We start from the raw sequence: 15728 nt of genomic DNA, 5'->3' as shown, positions 1-15728 counted from the left end.
TAAATCACTTTTTTGTTAATATGGAAGAACCAAGGACAACTGAATCAGAGCTCTGTAGGTTAGTCTGTTTTGAAAGAGGAAACTTCAGTCTGGAACCACCCAATCATGTATGAAATCATGAATTAAAAGAGGACGAAGTTATTTTTACCTTATGTTAATTTTGAACAGGTAGTACGAATGGCCCTTCAACAAGTGGTACACGTGTGTACACACTCTGTGCCTTCATTAAAGGCAAAAATCATTAGTCTCTCTTGCAGTCAGGTAGAATATTTCTTGGTGATTCAGATAGGTCAGTCCCGTTTTCAAGAGTTACTTGGATGCTTGGGCTCTTCCATGCTTCTGAACGTCAGAGACAGAGGAGTCCTGGGGTAGCTGGTTAACATGGGACTTCCTCAGTGGCTGTCACTGATGGCTATGGCTCAGTTAGACTTGCATGTAAACTGCTGATACTTTAAACCATTTTTTATTTTAAAATTGTGTTCCTGCTGCTGTATGAATAATAAATACTGTTGTTTCAATAATTTTGGCTGGCCACTGCATACTGCTGGTGTCTGATTCTCAAGGGGGAACCACCAAACTTGCCAAGGAGTAAGAGCAGTTGGCATACATGGAAAGCTGTAATTGGATTCTCATTAAAGAGGGGAGGAATTATGCAACTAGGCATGGATAGCATAAATGAAAGGCTGTTCCTGAGAGTCTACATGCAGAGACCAGAAAAAAGGGTAACTAATCCTACAGCTGTGATATGGAGGGACACTAATTCCTGTAAGGGAGAACACACACTTCTGCTGACCTGACTCTCTCCATGTCATCCTGGAACAGAAAAAAAAAAACCTCTCATTCTGACTGTGCCTGATTTTTGTGAGCAAGTAGCCCTTTTAAAACAAGAGCATTTGGTCCACAGCTGCACTAAGCTAACACCAACCTTCAACTCACATCTGTGTTGCTGGAGAAGGTCACAGGCTTGCTGTGAAATCGGCAGCCCCAGGCACCTTCTCCCCACTGCTCCCCACAGAGAGCTCTGGAGGGGGTAGAATGCAGACTGCAGCCCACTGGCACAGCTGCTGCAGGAGGCAATCAAGAGATCACCCAGAACGTCATTCTGCCAGCACTCAGGCTTTAAAAATGTCTTTCTTTTTCAGATAAATAACCAAACAGTTAAAAAGCTCTGCTTGAAAACTAGGAGTGAGGGAAAGGTGAAAGAGAAGAATATCAGTGTGATAGGACTTGAAAGACTTTTTTTTTTTTTTTTTTTTTTTTAAGAAATACTGTTTCCTTCTGGGGTCCCAGAAGGTGCAGATAGAGGAGAAGCAGAGATATTTTTAATTCAGATTATGCAGGCATGTGGGATAATAGTAATTAGTTCATCTACAGCAGAAATGTAAAGTCTCCTGGCTAGAATTCAGGCACACTGCCTCACACCTTGGAGGAGATTAAGTATTGTTTTAATTCAAAGCCCCACAGGGAAGGCAGGTGGACAGAATGTAATTACTAGGACATCGAGGATAACTGTCTACCTTTGAAAAAGTGTATCATGTTCTCTTTAATATCTCTGAGCAGACAGGATCTTGTTTTTTTCATCTGCAAGTTGGATGTCAAATAAATTCATAACTTTCTCCAGTGTGCTGTATATATTTGGAAAGGGCAATTTTTGGAATGAAGATTGAAATTTCAGAGACAGCTCTTGCTGTCATGTAAAGAAGTAATTGCTAAACTGTGGTGGGGATCATCCTTTAATATCTTAAGACAGGAGCCCTCAAAACTTGACATATAAATCTTGGTCCCAGTTTGTTTGAAGGGATCTATACTGAATTGTCTTACCCATGCCTCCTGCATCAGTACAAGACTGAATTTTGTTATACCTAAATCATTCCTAGTAAATTTTAGCACAAGGTTTCATGGCTGAAGAGTTTCATTTGTTCTGATTTATTACTTAAACAGATCTTTTCCTGTAGCAGAAAGTGTGATAAAAGCAGAATGAAAAAAATGGGCAGGCAAGAACGGGTTATCAGTCACAATTATGGTTTGTTGGATAGATCATACCTATGTCTTGCAATATGTGTGTCTGCAGTTCTTCAGGATGGTGATTATGAGGTGAAAATGTGCATGGTGCCCACCTTGGTGTTGCATAACTGCATGAAGTGAGAAACAGCCTAAACCCAAACATTTTTTCTAAACTTTAAAGCCTAACAAGGACACATCCTTAGCAACTTTCCCCCATTTCTCAAACTTCTATTTCACATTACTGAGAGTGGTGCACATCACTGAAAAGCATTGTCTATCCAAGAAGATGGGATTTAACTTACAAATTACTCAGACAGCCACATACATAGAGGCACTCTCACAAGTGCTTTGGACAGTGAAAAAAGTGGCAACTGTGATACCCGTGAAGAAAATGGAGAAGTGGAGGTGGGCATGTATGGCCTGGCAGGTCAAACCGTTCTGAAATTCCTGAAACAGGATCCCACAAACTGATTAGTAACGGATCAGTTAAGGAGAACTCGGTTACAACTGTGAATGAGAAGAACGGGGTTCTCTGAAACCCAGTGAGAGTTTTGCTATTATTCTACTACTATTTTGCTATTTACTGAGTTCAGCACTAACACGATTTGTGGAAATAGGAAATGCTTAAGACTGACAGATGCTTTACATCAAAGCAGATGGAAAATTTGAACTGGATTTTAAAGTCATTCGTTCATTGTTATGTTGCCTATATACACTTGCCTCTTTCAAGAAAGACCATTTTTCAGTAGGTGACAGTCCAAGGGTAAAGGTATACACACACAGAATAGCTGGAAGGACTTTGAGTGGGTGAATAAACTCAGAAATTGTGATCTTTCAGTGAAGAGAAGTTGTTAGTTCAGTATACTGTGAAACACCTCCAATTTGCACCACCTTATTTTTTGAGTAAAAGCTTTCTTTTCTATTTTAGTGACTCAAAGAAAAATAAAAATGACACTGGTCAAATGGCCTGGAGGACAAAAACCCTGTTCTGCCATAAAGGTTACTGTAGTGAGTCTATCTCCACAGCAAACCTGTGCAGCATCTGCACATGGTGCTGAAAAGGCTTTTTTTAAAGTTTAAATTTTCTCATGAGAAAGGTCTATCTAGAATTTTAAAAGTGGGCAAAAGAACTTTCCTGCTGATCCTTGCAGAGGTCCCCATTCCATGTGGCATTTCAGCTCCTCTTTAACTGTTTAGCGAGATAAGGACTGCAGCTTTTTTGTTCTTTGCAAATATCATATTATATGCATGAGCTTACTTTTTGTGATTCTTTTACCCTGTAAAATAAATTACAAACCTTCAGTTGGGACTTAGTGTGGATTTCAGAGATAAACCTGTATACATTTTTATAGATTTGGTTTACATATGTCTCTGCATAGATACACTTATTTTATTAAGAAACCCTGTTATTAGCTGTCCATTAAAAAAATCTAGTCAAACACAAATTTTTTGTTTTGTCCAGAAATCTTTTGATCACATGTGATACTACATGTGCTCTGACTGGTGAAATGCATGATGGAAGTAATCCTCTTCAGCAAGAGAGGCTCTAACTTTGTGGTCTCTCTATTGCTCATTAAAAGACAGGACATGAAGTTATTTTCTTCTGAAGACTCAGAACTCTTTTTCAGGAGTGATCTTTTTTTGCAAGAATTTTCTGTCTCTGAATTATCCTTGGTTTGTGGGCAAAAAAAAAAAAAAAAAGAAAGAAGCCATAATGTGTATAAAATGTTGTAGTGGACTTAATGAAAACCCCCTCTCAAGTTATTTTTATCCTTTCATCTGGAACTATGGCATGAACTAATTTTGCTTCCCTTCCTTGACCAAAGGTCATCACCTTTCAGTCTCAAGGGAAAACCAGTAAATTGCACTTACTTTAAATGCACCATTGACAAGATGCAGTGATGTGGAGTCAAATGTATGTACCCTGTAGGTCACACTGTGTTGTGCAATAGGCTCCATTTAGCTATTCTGGGTCAGGTGGAGTGACCCAGAGGAACAGCTGCGTATCTGAAAGTCACAGTCCTGCCTCTGCTCCCCTTACTTCTGCAGCTATCCTTGTGTCCGTGGGAAAGGAGAGCTCTCCTGTCTTATATAAACCAATTTCCCTTCACTGGTGTGTGATTCAGGGCAGGGAGTTTTGAGCAAAGGGTGAAGTGACCCTGCTTGTTTATCTAGTGCTGATTGCCAGGTGCCAAGGGTCCTGCTCTCATCAAGCTCACAGACAGGATCTGGTCCAGGACCTCACTCACTGTTCACAGGCATACAGATAGAGGGAAACAGCCTGTGACTCTCCTGATAACACCCCTGACCCCAGCTAGCATGAAAAGAAAGGTGAGTGATGGTGCTCCCTCCAGTGAGGGTCTCTAAAAAGCGTTATAGGTCTGTAGAGCACATAGGGCAGGAGCTTGAAGTCGAGCTGTGGTTTCACACCTCTAGAAGTAGCTACTTGTAACCCTCCCAATCAACAGTCAGTGCTATGGAGGATAATTCATCCCAGCATTCTCTGAAAGGTACCTAAACCAGACTTTTTCAACAAGAATTCAACTTGCTTCCTTCTCCACTGGCTGTGGCAGAATCTAGAGTATGACTCGGTCTGGCAAGGTGAGGTCAATGTGCTCTGCCTACAGCTTTAGGTCCCCTAAGTAGCTTCCTGGTAGATAATAATATTTTTCTCTGTACATTAAGGTTCATGAATGTTTTTAGGAGGGAGCCAAAGGACATAAGGTGGCAATGGTAGGTTCTGACTGAGAACAGTAGGGGAGGTAGGAAATAAAATGTTAAGATTCCCTTGCTGGAAACAGAAAAGTGAGACACTGAGGGTGGCAGAGCAATGTGGCTTCAGGGTAGGTGTTGACTGACACAACAAAACGTGGCAGAAAGAAGATGGGCAACCTTTTAAGACTCCTCCTCAATGTCTGTCTTTGAAGAGTAGAACCAAAGCAGGGACATCATCATCACAGGAGCAAGTCCTAGGACAGTCTTAACAGCATGTTAAGTGAACATCAGGGAATCTGGGTTGGTGCTGTAGAAGTCAGAGGGGAAGGTGACTGTGATAAAGTGGAGGGCTGAAAATGTTCGAACAAAAGCATTGTCAGAGTGAGAAAGAGGGGATAGGCTAGGTACAGAGGTGAACAGAGAGAACCAGAAAGATCCAGAGTCCAGGTGGATACACAGATCAAAGGAGAGAGCTGGGTTAAAGATGAAACAGAGAGTAAAAACTTGAATCAATCTCCTTAACACCTGCTAGTGCATGAAACATAAGATGTGACATATAATGAACACTTTCATTGAGAGAGGGGGGGAGAACTGGCAACAAAGAAGTGAAGGACATGCCCAAATCTGAATGAGGTACTTTGCTGTAGTTGGATGGAGCTTTCACAAGCTAGAGGCCAGCCCTGGTGCTATTATTCTAAGCAAAGTCGTTTGATCCAGCTGAAGGCAAATCTTTATCCAAGTTCAGTGGGAGCAGGTTGAGACCACGTGTTGAGGAAAAAAAACCTTAATGTGTGACTTGATAGTCACAATCACCTGTAGTAAGAGGAAAATATAGGACTAGTCTCATATGGTATTATTTCACACCCAGCTGCTGCCAAGTACAAATGCACACACAAAATGCTGAGCTGTGGAGAGTCTGGATGACAGACCTCTAAGGAGAAGCAAAGTGGCTTGTGTGCCATATCAATGCCAAACAAAGAAAGAACTAGAGGGAATGTAAATCATTAAGCCTAAATAACACCTTCTTCAGATTAACCAGGTATTTCCCATTCACTATATCCCAGGATTTTTGTAGGTCTGCTTCTGCTTTCATAGTGCACTAGGCCTACAGTCATCAATCTGCAGCAATGTGTATACTTCACCTGGAAAAATCAATCTTGCATAGGAAGGAAACAGTCCTGCAAAGTCATAGAAGAAATTCTTATCTAAAAAAAATGTCCTGTGCTCTGAATTTAGTCAGGATACTAGCAAAGAAGAATGAATCAAACATACAGTATATGAAGCACCAGTTCAATTGCCTAGTGTAAAACCGTGAGTAATGTCCTATCTGTTATCAGTTGATTCACTCAGAGAATTTTCAATGTGTTTTAAAAACCATGATGATTGTCCCAGCCAGTATCAGAGCAATGGCATTTCTCCTGATGACCTCAGATTTAGTGTGATAAGTTCTTCCATCACATGCAGTGACTGTGGAATGGCAGCCAAACCTGAATACAGGTTTATGAAAAAGCAAACCTCAGTGTCAGTATTCCCATCTTCTTTCTTATGATCACAGTATAATCCATAAAATAATGGTAATTCCTTTAACTGTACAGTACATTGTAACAGCAGCTTGTGTACACCTTTGGAAGATGTTCAACTTCTACCATTTTGGAATCTATCACTTATTCATCTTATCCTGCATTTTGATAGGAGAACAAGGTCCTCTGCTAAAGTAAAGACAGACAATTGATCCAGTAAGTCTTAACAGCAGCAAAGATAGCTTTGTTGGTACATGATTTATGTGCCTGTGAGGCATGGGTAGTGGGACTAGGTTGGGAGGTTATATTGTTGTCTGCATGGGTTTGTCTCAGCAACTCTACCTCACCAACTGCAGCTCTGTGTGTGGTAGCTTATTTTTTTCTGTGCTTTTGTGCACAGGAGATATCCAGGCTGAAGAGAACCAGCATTCACTCTCAGAGTGCTCAGTTTCAATGGTGAGTGTCAGTGCTCCCCAGATTTTTGGGGAGATGCTGCACAGTGAAGAAATCCAGTAAATGCCGAGGTACTGGAAAACACCACACAAGCCTGGAGTAAACGGCCTGGGTTTTGCAGGCAGGGAGCAGAGGCGAGAGGAATGCCCCATGGTTGCAGGGCTGCATGAGCAGCCCTAAAAAGCCTCTGAGTTCACTCACTGCCTCCCCAGCCTGCAATTGCTACAGCACATTTTGCCTGGGCTGTGCACAGTCCAGAATTGACACAGGAAACGGATTTGATGTGTAGAAGAGGCAGAAGTGCAATATATTTTAAGTGAGAACACAGAGGAGAAGAGCAAGAGAATTTGATATTTATGCCTCCAGGCAGGGGCAATAGATAATTTTGATGAGTATTTGTAACCACCCAGCAAAACTAAACTGTGATCAGTAATTTGATGGTATGGTAACATATTTTGCAGGTAGAGGAGAGCTGGTTCCTGCAATCAATCACTCCTTAAACAGTGACAAGCCTGGAAACTGATCAGGACTTTTTGCAGATAGGCAGAGATTTAACCAAAGACAAGGAAGAATCCTTGACTCATTCTGTGTGATTAAATGCAGGTTCATGTATTATCTGCTGTAAAGAATATCTGTGACTGTGAAAGATCATTGGTAGTGAGGCACACAAAATGTCAGCTGCTGCTTTTAGGGAATTGAGCAAGATCTATTGCCTGATGATAATTAACTATCCATCAATAAATGATAAGTGCTCCAGGAAATCAACACGAAGAAGAAGTTGTTCAAAGGAGAAAAGCAAGTCATTAGAAGGAGCAAACGTCCTGGAACATTTACAGGAAATAGATAGCACATCAAAAAGCACAGATCTAATACACATGAAGGTGGTGGAGGGTTGGTAGGGAGACGTCAGAGTTGCAAGCATCTGGCTGGAGGCTGCAAAACGAAAAAGGGATGAAAAGAAAACTTCCAAAATAGGCCAGGCTCATTTCACTGCACTGATGGAACTTGACACAGAATCTGTCCCTGTTGCACCAGACTGACTGTCAGTAGAAATTTAAAGATATTTAAAGATAACATTTGCCAGCAGAGAGAAAAAATCCAACACTTCAGTTTTCCACAGATAGGCCAATCAGCTCAAGTAGTCCTAACCTCGAACCCTGCCAGACACTCGTGGGATTTCTCTGGGCAGGCCGGAGCATTTACTAGCAGATGCACCTGTGAGTCAAGCTGCTGGTCTTCCAACAGCACTAAGCCTCCATTTGTCAAGGGGAAACTCAGAGTTTAGTGGGCTTTTCTCTATTCTGGTAAGTGCCTGAAGCATAAGGCTTACTTCAAGACCCTTTTTCTCTTTGTGAGCTTGCTTACATCAGTTTGAAATAGCCTTCAGCTTCTTCTTTTCTTCTATAATGGTTCCTTCCATGTCTTTGGTGAGCATCTTTCAGGACTAAACAAATACAGTGAATTACATTAGATGACAAGGTAGTGAGAAAGGTGAATGAACTTCATTGTTTGACCTAACATGGGGCCATGGGGAGGACTATACCCTTGCCTGCAATAACTACTCTGTCCTGGTGATGCCGAGTTTAGTTTATAGGAACTCAGGTTTAGGCCCTCAGTTCAGCAATGGTAAAGCTGTTTGCAGATGGAGACAAACTTCCAAAACAGGACAGCAAAGACATGAGAGACGGAGAGAGTGCTTGAAGTGTCATGTCTGACTAACCCTTCTGCTTGAAAAATAAGAGATCAGATGCAGGTTTTCTATGTTTTACAGTTATTTCCTGACCCTTTGATACTGCAGTCATTAGAGGAAAGTGGAAGCGAGTAGGAAGTCATTAGGAGTACAGGAATCACAATCCTGATGTTTGTTAAAAATACCTTTCCTGCCCTGGAGAGGACAACAGAATGGCTGAAAACAGAGACAAGGGCTGTCTGGCATAGAAATTGAAATGGAGCTGCTGCTCCAGGTAGTAAAGCTCCTTCTCTTGTCTGTCCCACGAGCCAGCATTTTCAGGCTTTCCCTTGAGCCATGATGATCATGTAAGGGACATATGGGAACCTGAATTATTGATGGAAGCAAAGAGCTTAAAGGGAAATTAGATAAATCTTTAGAGAGTCAGCTTTAATAATCCCACTGCCTGCAGAATGGCTCATTTTCAAGCATTTAGATTTTTTGGACAATCCCTAGTTTTTGTTGGTTTTGAGGCAAGTCTGGGCTGTCTAGGAGTAGCAAAGGTGGAAAACAGGTCTCTATGTAAATGTTATAAAGACAGAGCAGGGCAGTGTGTGGCAGAGACTGCAAACATGAACATGTAGAAAGCGGAAGGAAGAGGGAAAGAGAAATCTATGTGATGGTGGTTTACTAACACCGCAACCCATCAACACAACTAGATTTCTGATAATAGGATTTGCGCTATTTCCAAGCCAGCCACATCTATTTTGTTGTTGGAAATCACTGCGCTTGGTGGCATTGGTGTAATTCTCAACTCGAGCATCAAAGGAAGGCTAGTGCCTCAAGGCAAGGGTTTCCTGTGAGTGACAGCCTAGGGCTTTCCCCGGGCCTTGACTGAATTAAATCTTCCCATCCCGCTGCCTAAGCAGCTGACTTGGTGTTTGAACACCTGGAGCTGCATTTGCAAAGCCTCTCTTATGGCAGCTTTATAGGTCCATCAGCACGTTGGCTCCACAGCTCTCCTGAGGGCCCCCAACCCAGGGTCTACCACCAGTCCTAGTGCGGAGTTTTACACCCTTCACACCTTGCTCCTTGGCACCTAGTTTTCTTGGAGGGGACCTGACAATGCTAACAATGTTGTCAAACCTCATTCCTCATTTCTCTCATATCTTCTGCCTGTGCAAGGCAGTCTCATCCACTGCTTCTGGCATGGCTGCCTAGCTGCTAAAACTCTCTGGGAATTTCCAAGGCAAAAGCCCACCCTGTCTACTATCAGCCAAAGTCAAAGGGCAGCAGGTTTCAGTATAGAAATGGCCATCGTTTCCTGCTTACATTGTGGTAACACAAGGCCTTCTGAGGGGTTTATTTGTTACCAGGTTTGAGCCATGCTAGGTGAGGACACTGTGCAGTTAATTTCTATTCCCTGTACAAAGAGCCAGCTTAGTTCATCTTACACGTCGATGAGAGATCAGCCTGAATTAAGTTTGTTTTAGCTGTTAAATCACATTTTTCAATTGTTTAAATAGTTCAGACAGAATTTGCACAGTAACATTTTAGCTTTTTATAGCTGTCAAGAAATAATACAAATAATTACCACCTTCCCTGGTGGGTTTTATCTGATTAAAGTGACACGTCTGCTTATGCAAGATATTTGAATAGAGACATTCAATAAAGTCAGTAACATTTAATTTCCCCTCTCCTCCTCTTTTTTCCTTTTTTTAAGCTACATTTCATATTTATTTAAAAGTCTTGTTTTGAGATTTGGGATATTTTTCTTAAAAGGCTTTACATAATGAAACAATTTAGCAGAATATTTTATGTGCTTGTAATGAAATATTTTCTCACAGTATAGTAAGGCGCTAATGTATCTTGTTGATGCTAAGCATCAGTACCCTTCTGAACTAGCTGCTCTGGAAATACCACAGGAGGAAGCAGTGAGCCAAAGTGGAAGGCTGAATTTTCCCAGATGGCACCTGGGAACTGCTTGAAGGAAGGAAGAATTAATTGGAAGCTGCCTGTGGTGTCAAGGGCTTGGTGAACTTCTATAGAAGAAGCCTTTTGTAGCTTGTTTTGTTGGTACAAAATTCTCTAGGATTATATATCCCTGAATACACCTTTCCACTGTTTCATCCACTACATATGCAGAAACATTTCTTGTACAAGGCTCAATGCCTGGGTCGGCTTTCAGTGTTGGGTTCATTGGCAGATAAATGGTAAAACTGAGATATTTAAATTCCATTTAAAGTTCTGACTCTTAACTCATTTAGAAAATGAATTTTCAGGTTTTGTGGTGTAGGATTTGCACCGCACTCCTGCAAGAAATAGTAATTCAATCATCTCTCTTAATTAGTCTCTCAGGAACGTGTTCTTTAGAAGGTCAGATCAGGTGGTTGCCATGGTGGTATTTTTGACTAAAAAGTATCTCTCACGTTATGAAGACCAGGAAGCAAAAATGAGCATTTTAGAGTCCAAAGCAATATACAACAGCTATGAGACCCATACTTTCTCTTAGCCCTAGCTGGTGTTTATATGCATAGTTTAGCAAACACTGGCAAATATATCTTGTCTTAGGCAAAAAGGCAGGTGGTAGACTCGATGCTTGCCCCCGGGATCTCTGAGTCTCAAATTCCCTTACAGAGGGATGCTTTGGCAAGACAAGAAACACCAGAGAAAGCCTGTGTGCAGGGTTGAAGGAGCCAAGGCCACTCTTCTCTGTGCAATGGGGAGATGTCCACAGGGCTGGTGCTCGTGGTGCTGAAGGTCCCTGGATCTCCCTTCCCCCTGGTAGCGGGCTGGGGGCCACTGCCATTTCACGTGTCCCTGCCTCTTAAGGCTGATGTAAAATATTGCCTGGCTCTCATCTTTCCAATACTGCTATTAAAATACCCACCAGGTCCCCAGTTTCTTTCGTGCTTTAGTTTCTTTTTTTTTTTTTTTTTTTTTAATGGTTTAGGTTTAGGTGTGACATTTTCCTTCGTTGTGAGAGACTGCTGAAGGTATTTTGCCCTATTTTAAAGCTGTCAGTGGCCTGCGTTTAGACTTCTGTGTAGATTACATGAGACGAGTGAGGTCGAATGGTTTATAGCTCTTCTCCTCCCCGGTGCCTCCCTGTGCTGTGAGTCCTATAAGCCAACACATTGATATTTTGCCCATAAAAATGATACTATGAAATGCATCTTCTTATATTACTTATGTTACTTTGTCACTACTAATGTTCATTGATTTCTACTAAAAATCCTTCACAGATACTAAAATACTATACAGAAAGGGACAAACATCCACAGCAAAAATGAAAAATGACATTTATTTTTATTGACATTGCATTTCCTTGAATCTGATCACTGAAGCCGCCTAAAGCTGTTTCAGAATATATATAAAAAAAAAAGCACCACTCCTAGGGAGTTTAGGTATAATTCAATCCTACTTTAAACACTTTTCCCTGTCAATATAATATGAAGTGGTCTTGGTTTCAGTGTGAACCTTCCTCTGCTCTTGCAGAGACTCAGGACACTCAGGACAGGGCAAACACAGATTTATTTACCATGGATTTTAACTCTCTACATCAAAATATCCTCATTGGCCTACCCTAATAATTCTGCACAGCTGAAGAGGTATTCCAGGAGGGCTTCAGTGCAGCACTGTAATGAGAAACTGCAGAATCATTTGTCATTCCTGATGGCAAAGATTAAAAAACTCACCATTTATTTCAAATAGGTAAGTATGACACCTTAACAATTCTGTCTTTTCCTTAGTGCAGACATTTCCATTTCAAGCCCTGACAATATTAAGGAAGAGATTCATTGGAGTTCATCACACAGCCTGAATCCTTTGGAGCCAGAGTATTTATAACGATGTAAAAGTGGCAGTGTCAACAGTGATTTAAATCATTTAGTCACTATGATAAACACTGTGTTGCCCTAAAAATTTAAGAGATGCACTGAGAGCATAAGTCATCCAGAATAAAAACCAAAGTCAGTGGCAAACACTTCGGGTTTGCAAAACGCATCGTGACACAAAATATAAGACTGAATGAGAGGAGCTAATGGTGAAGTCATAATATCCACGAGATAAATGCTCATGATATCTCATGAGCCCATAGATAAAGACATGAGATAAAGACAGATGTCCTGTGTAAATGCAGTACCTACCTTTATATGTGAAGAAGTCATCACTGCATTTATCAAGTAGAACAATATAAAGTACAGACAAGATGTTTGATGCTTGCCTGACAGCAATGATCAATCTGTTAGATGTAGCCTGGGATAAATTAGAAAACAAGAGCGGGGGGGGGGAATCAGACTTTCATCCTAAACTTTGGTTTATCAAGGTAGGAAGACATGCAAGAGAATGAGGGAAGGCAGAAGATGCCACTCAAATTGGCTGAAAGAGAATAAGAGAATTGATCAGAGAATGATCAGGGAAATTAGCAATAAGGCAATAAAAAAATGTTAAAAAGAAATGCTATGATCTCTCTCTGGAGACAGATATAAATTCAGAAGTTTCTACAGGTTCTACTACAAGTCTCTATAGGCTTGAAGAGAAAAGTCACTGGGAAAAGAAAGCAGTTAGGTCTCCATCTTGGCACACAAGATACAAGCAAGTCCTTCTGTACGACATCACATGAGGAACTGGGAGAGCAGGGTAAGAACAGAGAAGTGAAGAAGTATCCTCATTTTGAGAGATCTAATGGCCAAGCTATGCTATAGTCAGTCTGTCCAATTTTTCTTCCTATTCCCTTGGACTTCATTCCCAAATTTCCTTCCCTCCTTTCTAGCTAAACTTCTCACTGTCAACACCAACCAAGCAAATCACGGTACTTCTTGGGGCACATCTCACCTAACCAAAACACACAGTACCAAAATTGTTCTGTATAAAAAGTCCTCACTAGTAAAATTCTGGTTAAGTTGCAATTTTAAAGTGTTAATTTTCATATATTTCTGTTCACTTTTCAAAGAGTATTAAAAAAAAAAAATCCACAGACTGAACAAGCTGTAGAAAAGTTAGGTACTATGAGCTTTGTCAGAAAATTTCTTGTCCTCTTACAAGATCCTTCCAAGTTCTTCAAGGCCAAAGTGTCTTCAATATTTCCTCTTTTTCAGAAAATTAGGAATTAAACTGAACTCTCTTTGGAAAGTTAATTTTCAATCAATTTTTGGTGCAACTGCCTAAAGTGTGATGGAAAATACCCTTCAGCAATTTTCATATTCCAGCCAGTCAGTTGTGGCTCTGAAAAAAAACCCAAAGAGAATAAATGAGACACCACAAGGGTGATACAAAAAGTATGTACAAATGTACTTATAACACAGAGCTGGATGCTATAAGAATGAAAATTAGTAGCTATTTCCCCCCAACTATTTAGACTCATAAGGAACACTTCAAAACAATTGAAAACTGTTGGGTGAACTTGGCATGAAGCCAGTGTGGACAGAAATAACATAAAAACAACAAATGGCTGTAGGAAAACTTATCCTCAGAGCATTTTCATTATGCTTAAGTAGATATATGAGTGCTTGCATAAGCCTGCAGTGCACTCTCATTGTCAAAGTGTGTTTCCACACAGTCTGGCTGCGGCAGCCTCAGCCTCCCCTGCAGGGATCACTGAGTCAGCGGCAGGGGCTGAGCAGATATTTAGGTGAGCATGAGTCAGGTCCAGTGGTTAAACATAATAACTTTCTTCATCCCTCCAAAAAATAAATAAAAACACAATCTATTTCTAGGTTGTAGTTTATTGGTATGGTTGAATTGTTTGGGAAACACACACTAGCAATGGCTCAGCTTGGGTGAACTGCCCTCAGAGCACCACAGAAGAGCCTCTTTTGTTTTGTGTGGCCAGAAACAGGAAATATGCCCTCAGCTTTCAGGGAGTAGTCTTGAAAACATTTACCCTCTGGTAAATATATATATATATATATATATATATATATAAATATATAAACTTAAACAGAGAAAAACAATTCCCTTAAATGGGACTGTTTGCCACATTGAATAATATAAATATAATATAGGGGGGTTTATAAACAAAAAAAACCATAGCTTTTGCCTGATTGCTTTAATTATTAAAGAGTTATTTTAGTTATTTAAGAATTATCCACTGCATTGAACAGCATTTGGCAGAAGATGATGTAAGAAGCTTTGTGTTTGTTTTTAGAAACAATGAACAGTTGTACTTCAATATACCTCACTTGAAATGTTATGATTTTCATCTTTAAAAATATTGGTTCAAATGCCTAACGGAAGTTTTGCAAGGCACAATATGAAAGTTCAGCAGTCAGCAAAAGGTCTGGTGGAGGCAGCAGTGGAGGATAAAACTGGGCTCTTGAGCTCTGTCTGCTGCCCCATTTGTGCTCATCACTGGTACTGAGGATGAGAAACCAAGTAACAGCAAGAAGAAAAAACTGTGAAGCAACATCACTTCCAGTGCTTGTGTCCCTCAGTCAGCAGGCTGTAAGACATCGCAGTGAGTGGTCAGTGTCCTGCTATAACCTGGAGATCCTCAGTCATTTATGGACCTCACAGAAGAGATGCACTCCCTGGCACAGGCACCTCTGTCCTGCTCCTGTTTACACTGCGGCTGAGAAACAACTTTTTTTGGTGCTCCTTTTTCCATGTCTCTCTTTTCATTACTGTTACAGCTTTTAGTAGAACCCTGCTGGTCCTGTGATCCTGTGGGTAAACGGACTTTCCCAAATTCCTTCGAGCTCCTGCTTTCAAGTAGGAGAGACAAAGAAATCTCTTTCCTTTTTGAGATATCTTATGCCATGAAAAAAAACCCACAACTGTACAGAAGAGTAAAAATGTTAAAAGAGACAACTAAAGGTCTTCTGTTAGCCAGTAAGAATTGACAGAGTCCCATTTACATCCTGTGTAATGAGGTTATCTGAGTTTCTGTATGTTTGGAGCAAAGTATCTGCAAATCCCTAGCAGGCTGCTTTTGACTTCTTTTTGCTTTTGCATTATTTCCTTAAGACACCTCCTGCTTTTTGTTTCTAACAGCACATTTTTGATTCTTCAGAGCACAGACATTTCACCTCTTGCCTTGGCTGCTGGCACTAGTTTGGATTGGCAGCAGCAGAAAGTCAGAAAGCGAGTCTCACTGCTTTGCAGTGGTGCTGCGTGGGGCTGCTGACTGTCTGGGGTTACCAGCCAGGACATGCATGGGATGCTGAGACAAACCTGTCTTCCTTGGCACCTCTTCCTGGCCAGTGCTAACTCTGTTTATTTGGGTTGACTTTTGAATGCCAGACAGTCAAAGCAGATTCAAGCATTTTGCACGGTGGGACCCTTGTTTCTCTTTCTGCCTTGTGATTTCTGAAGGTATTTGGGGAACTACAGTTGAAGTCAGTCTCTGAAAGGAATTCTCAGGCCAC

Source organism: Empidonax traillii, unplaced genomic scaffold (genome assembly GCF_003031625.1).
Source record: "Empidonax traillii isolate 1590-97213 ecotype Southwest subspecies unplaced genomic scaffold, ASM303162v1 scaffold121:size1714817, whole genome shotgun sequence".
NCBI lineage: Eukaryota > Metazoa > Chordata > Aves > Passeriformes > Tyrannidae > Empidonax > Empidonax traillii.
This window is presented reverse-complemented; position numbering follows the sequence as displayed.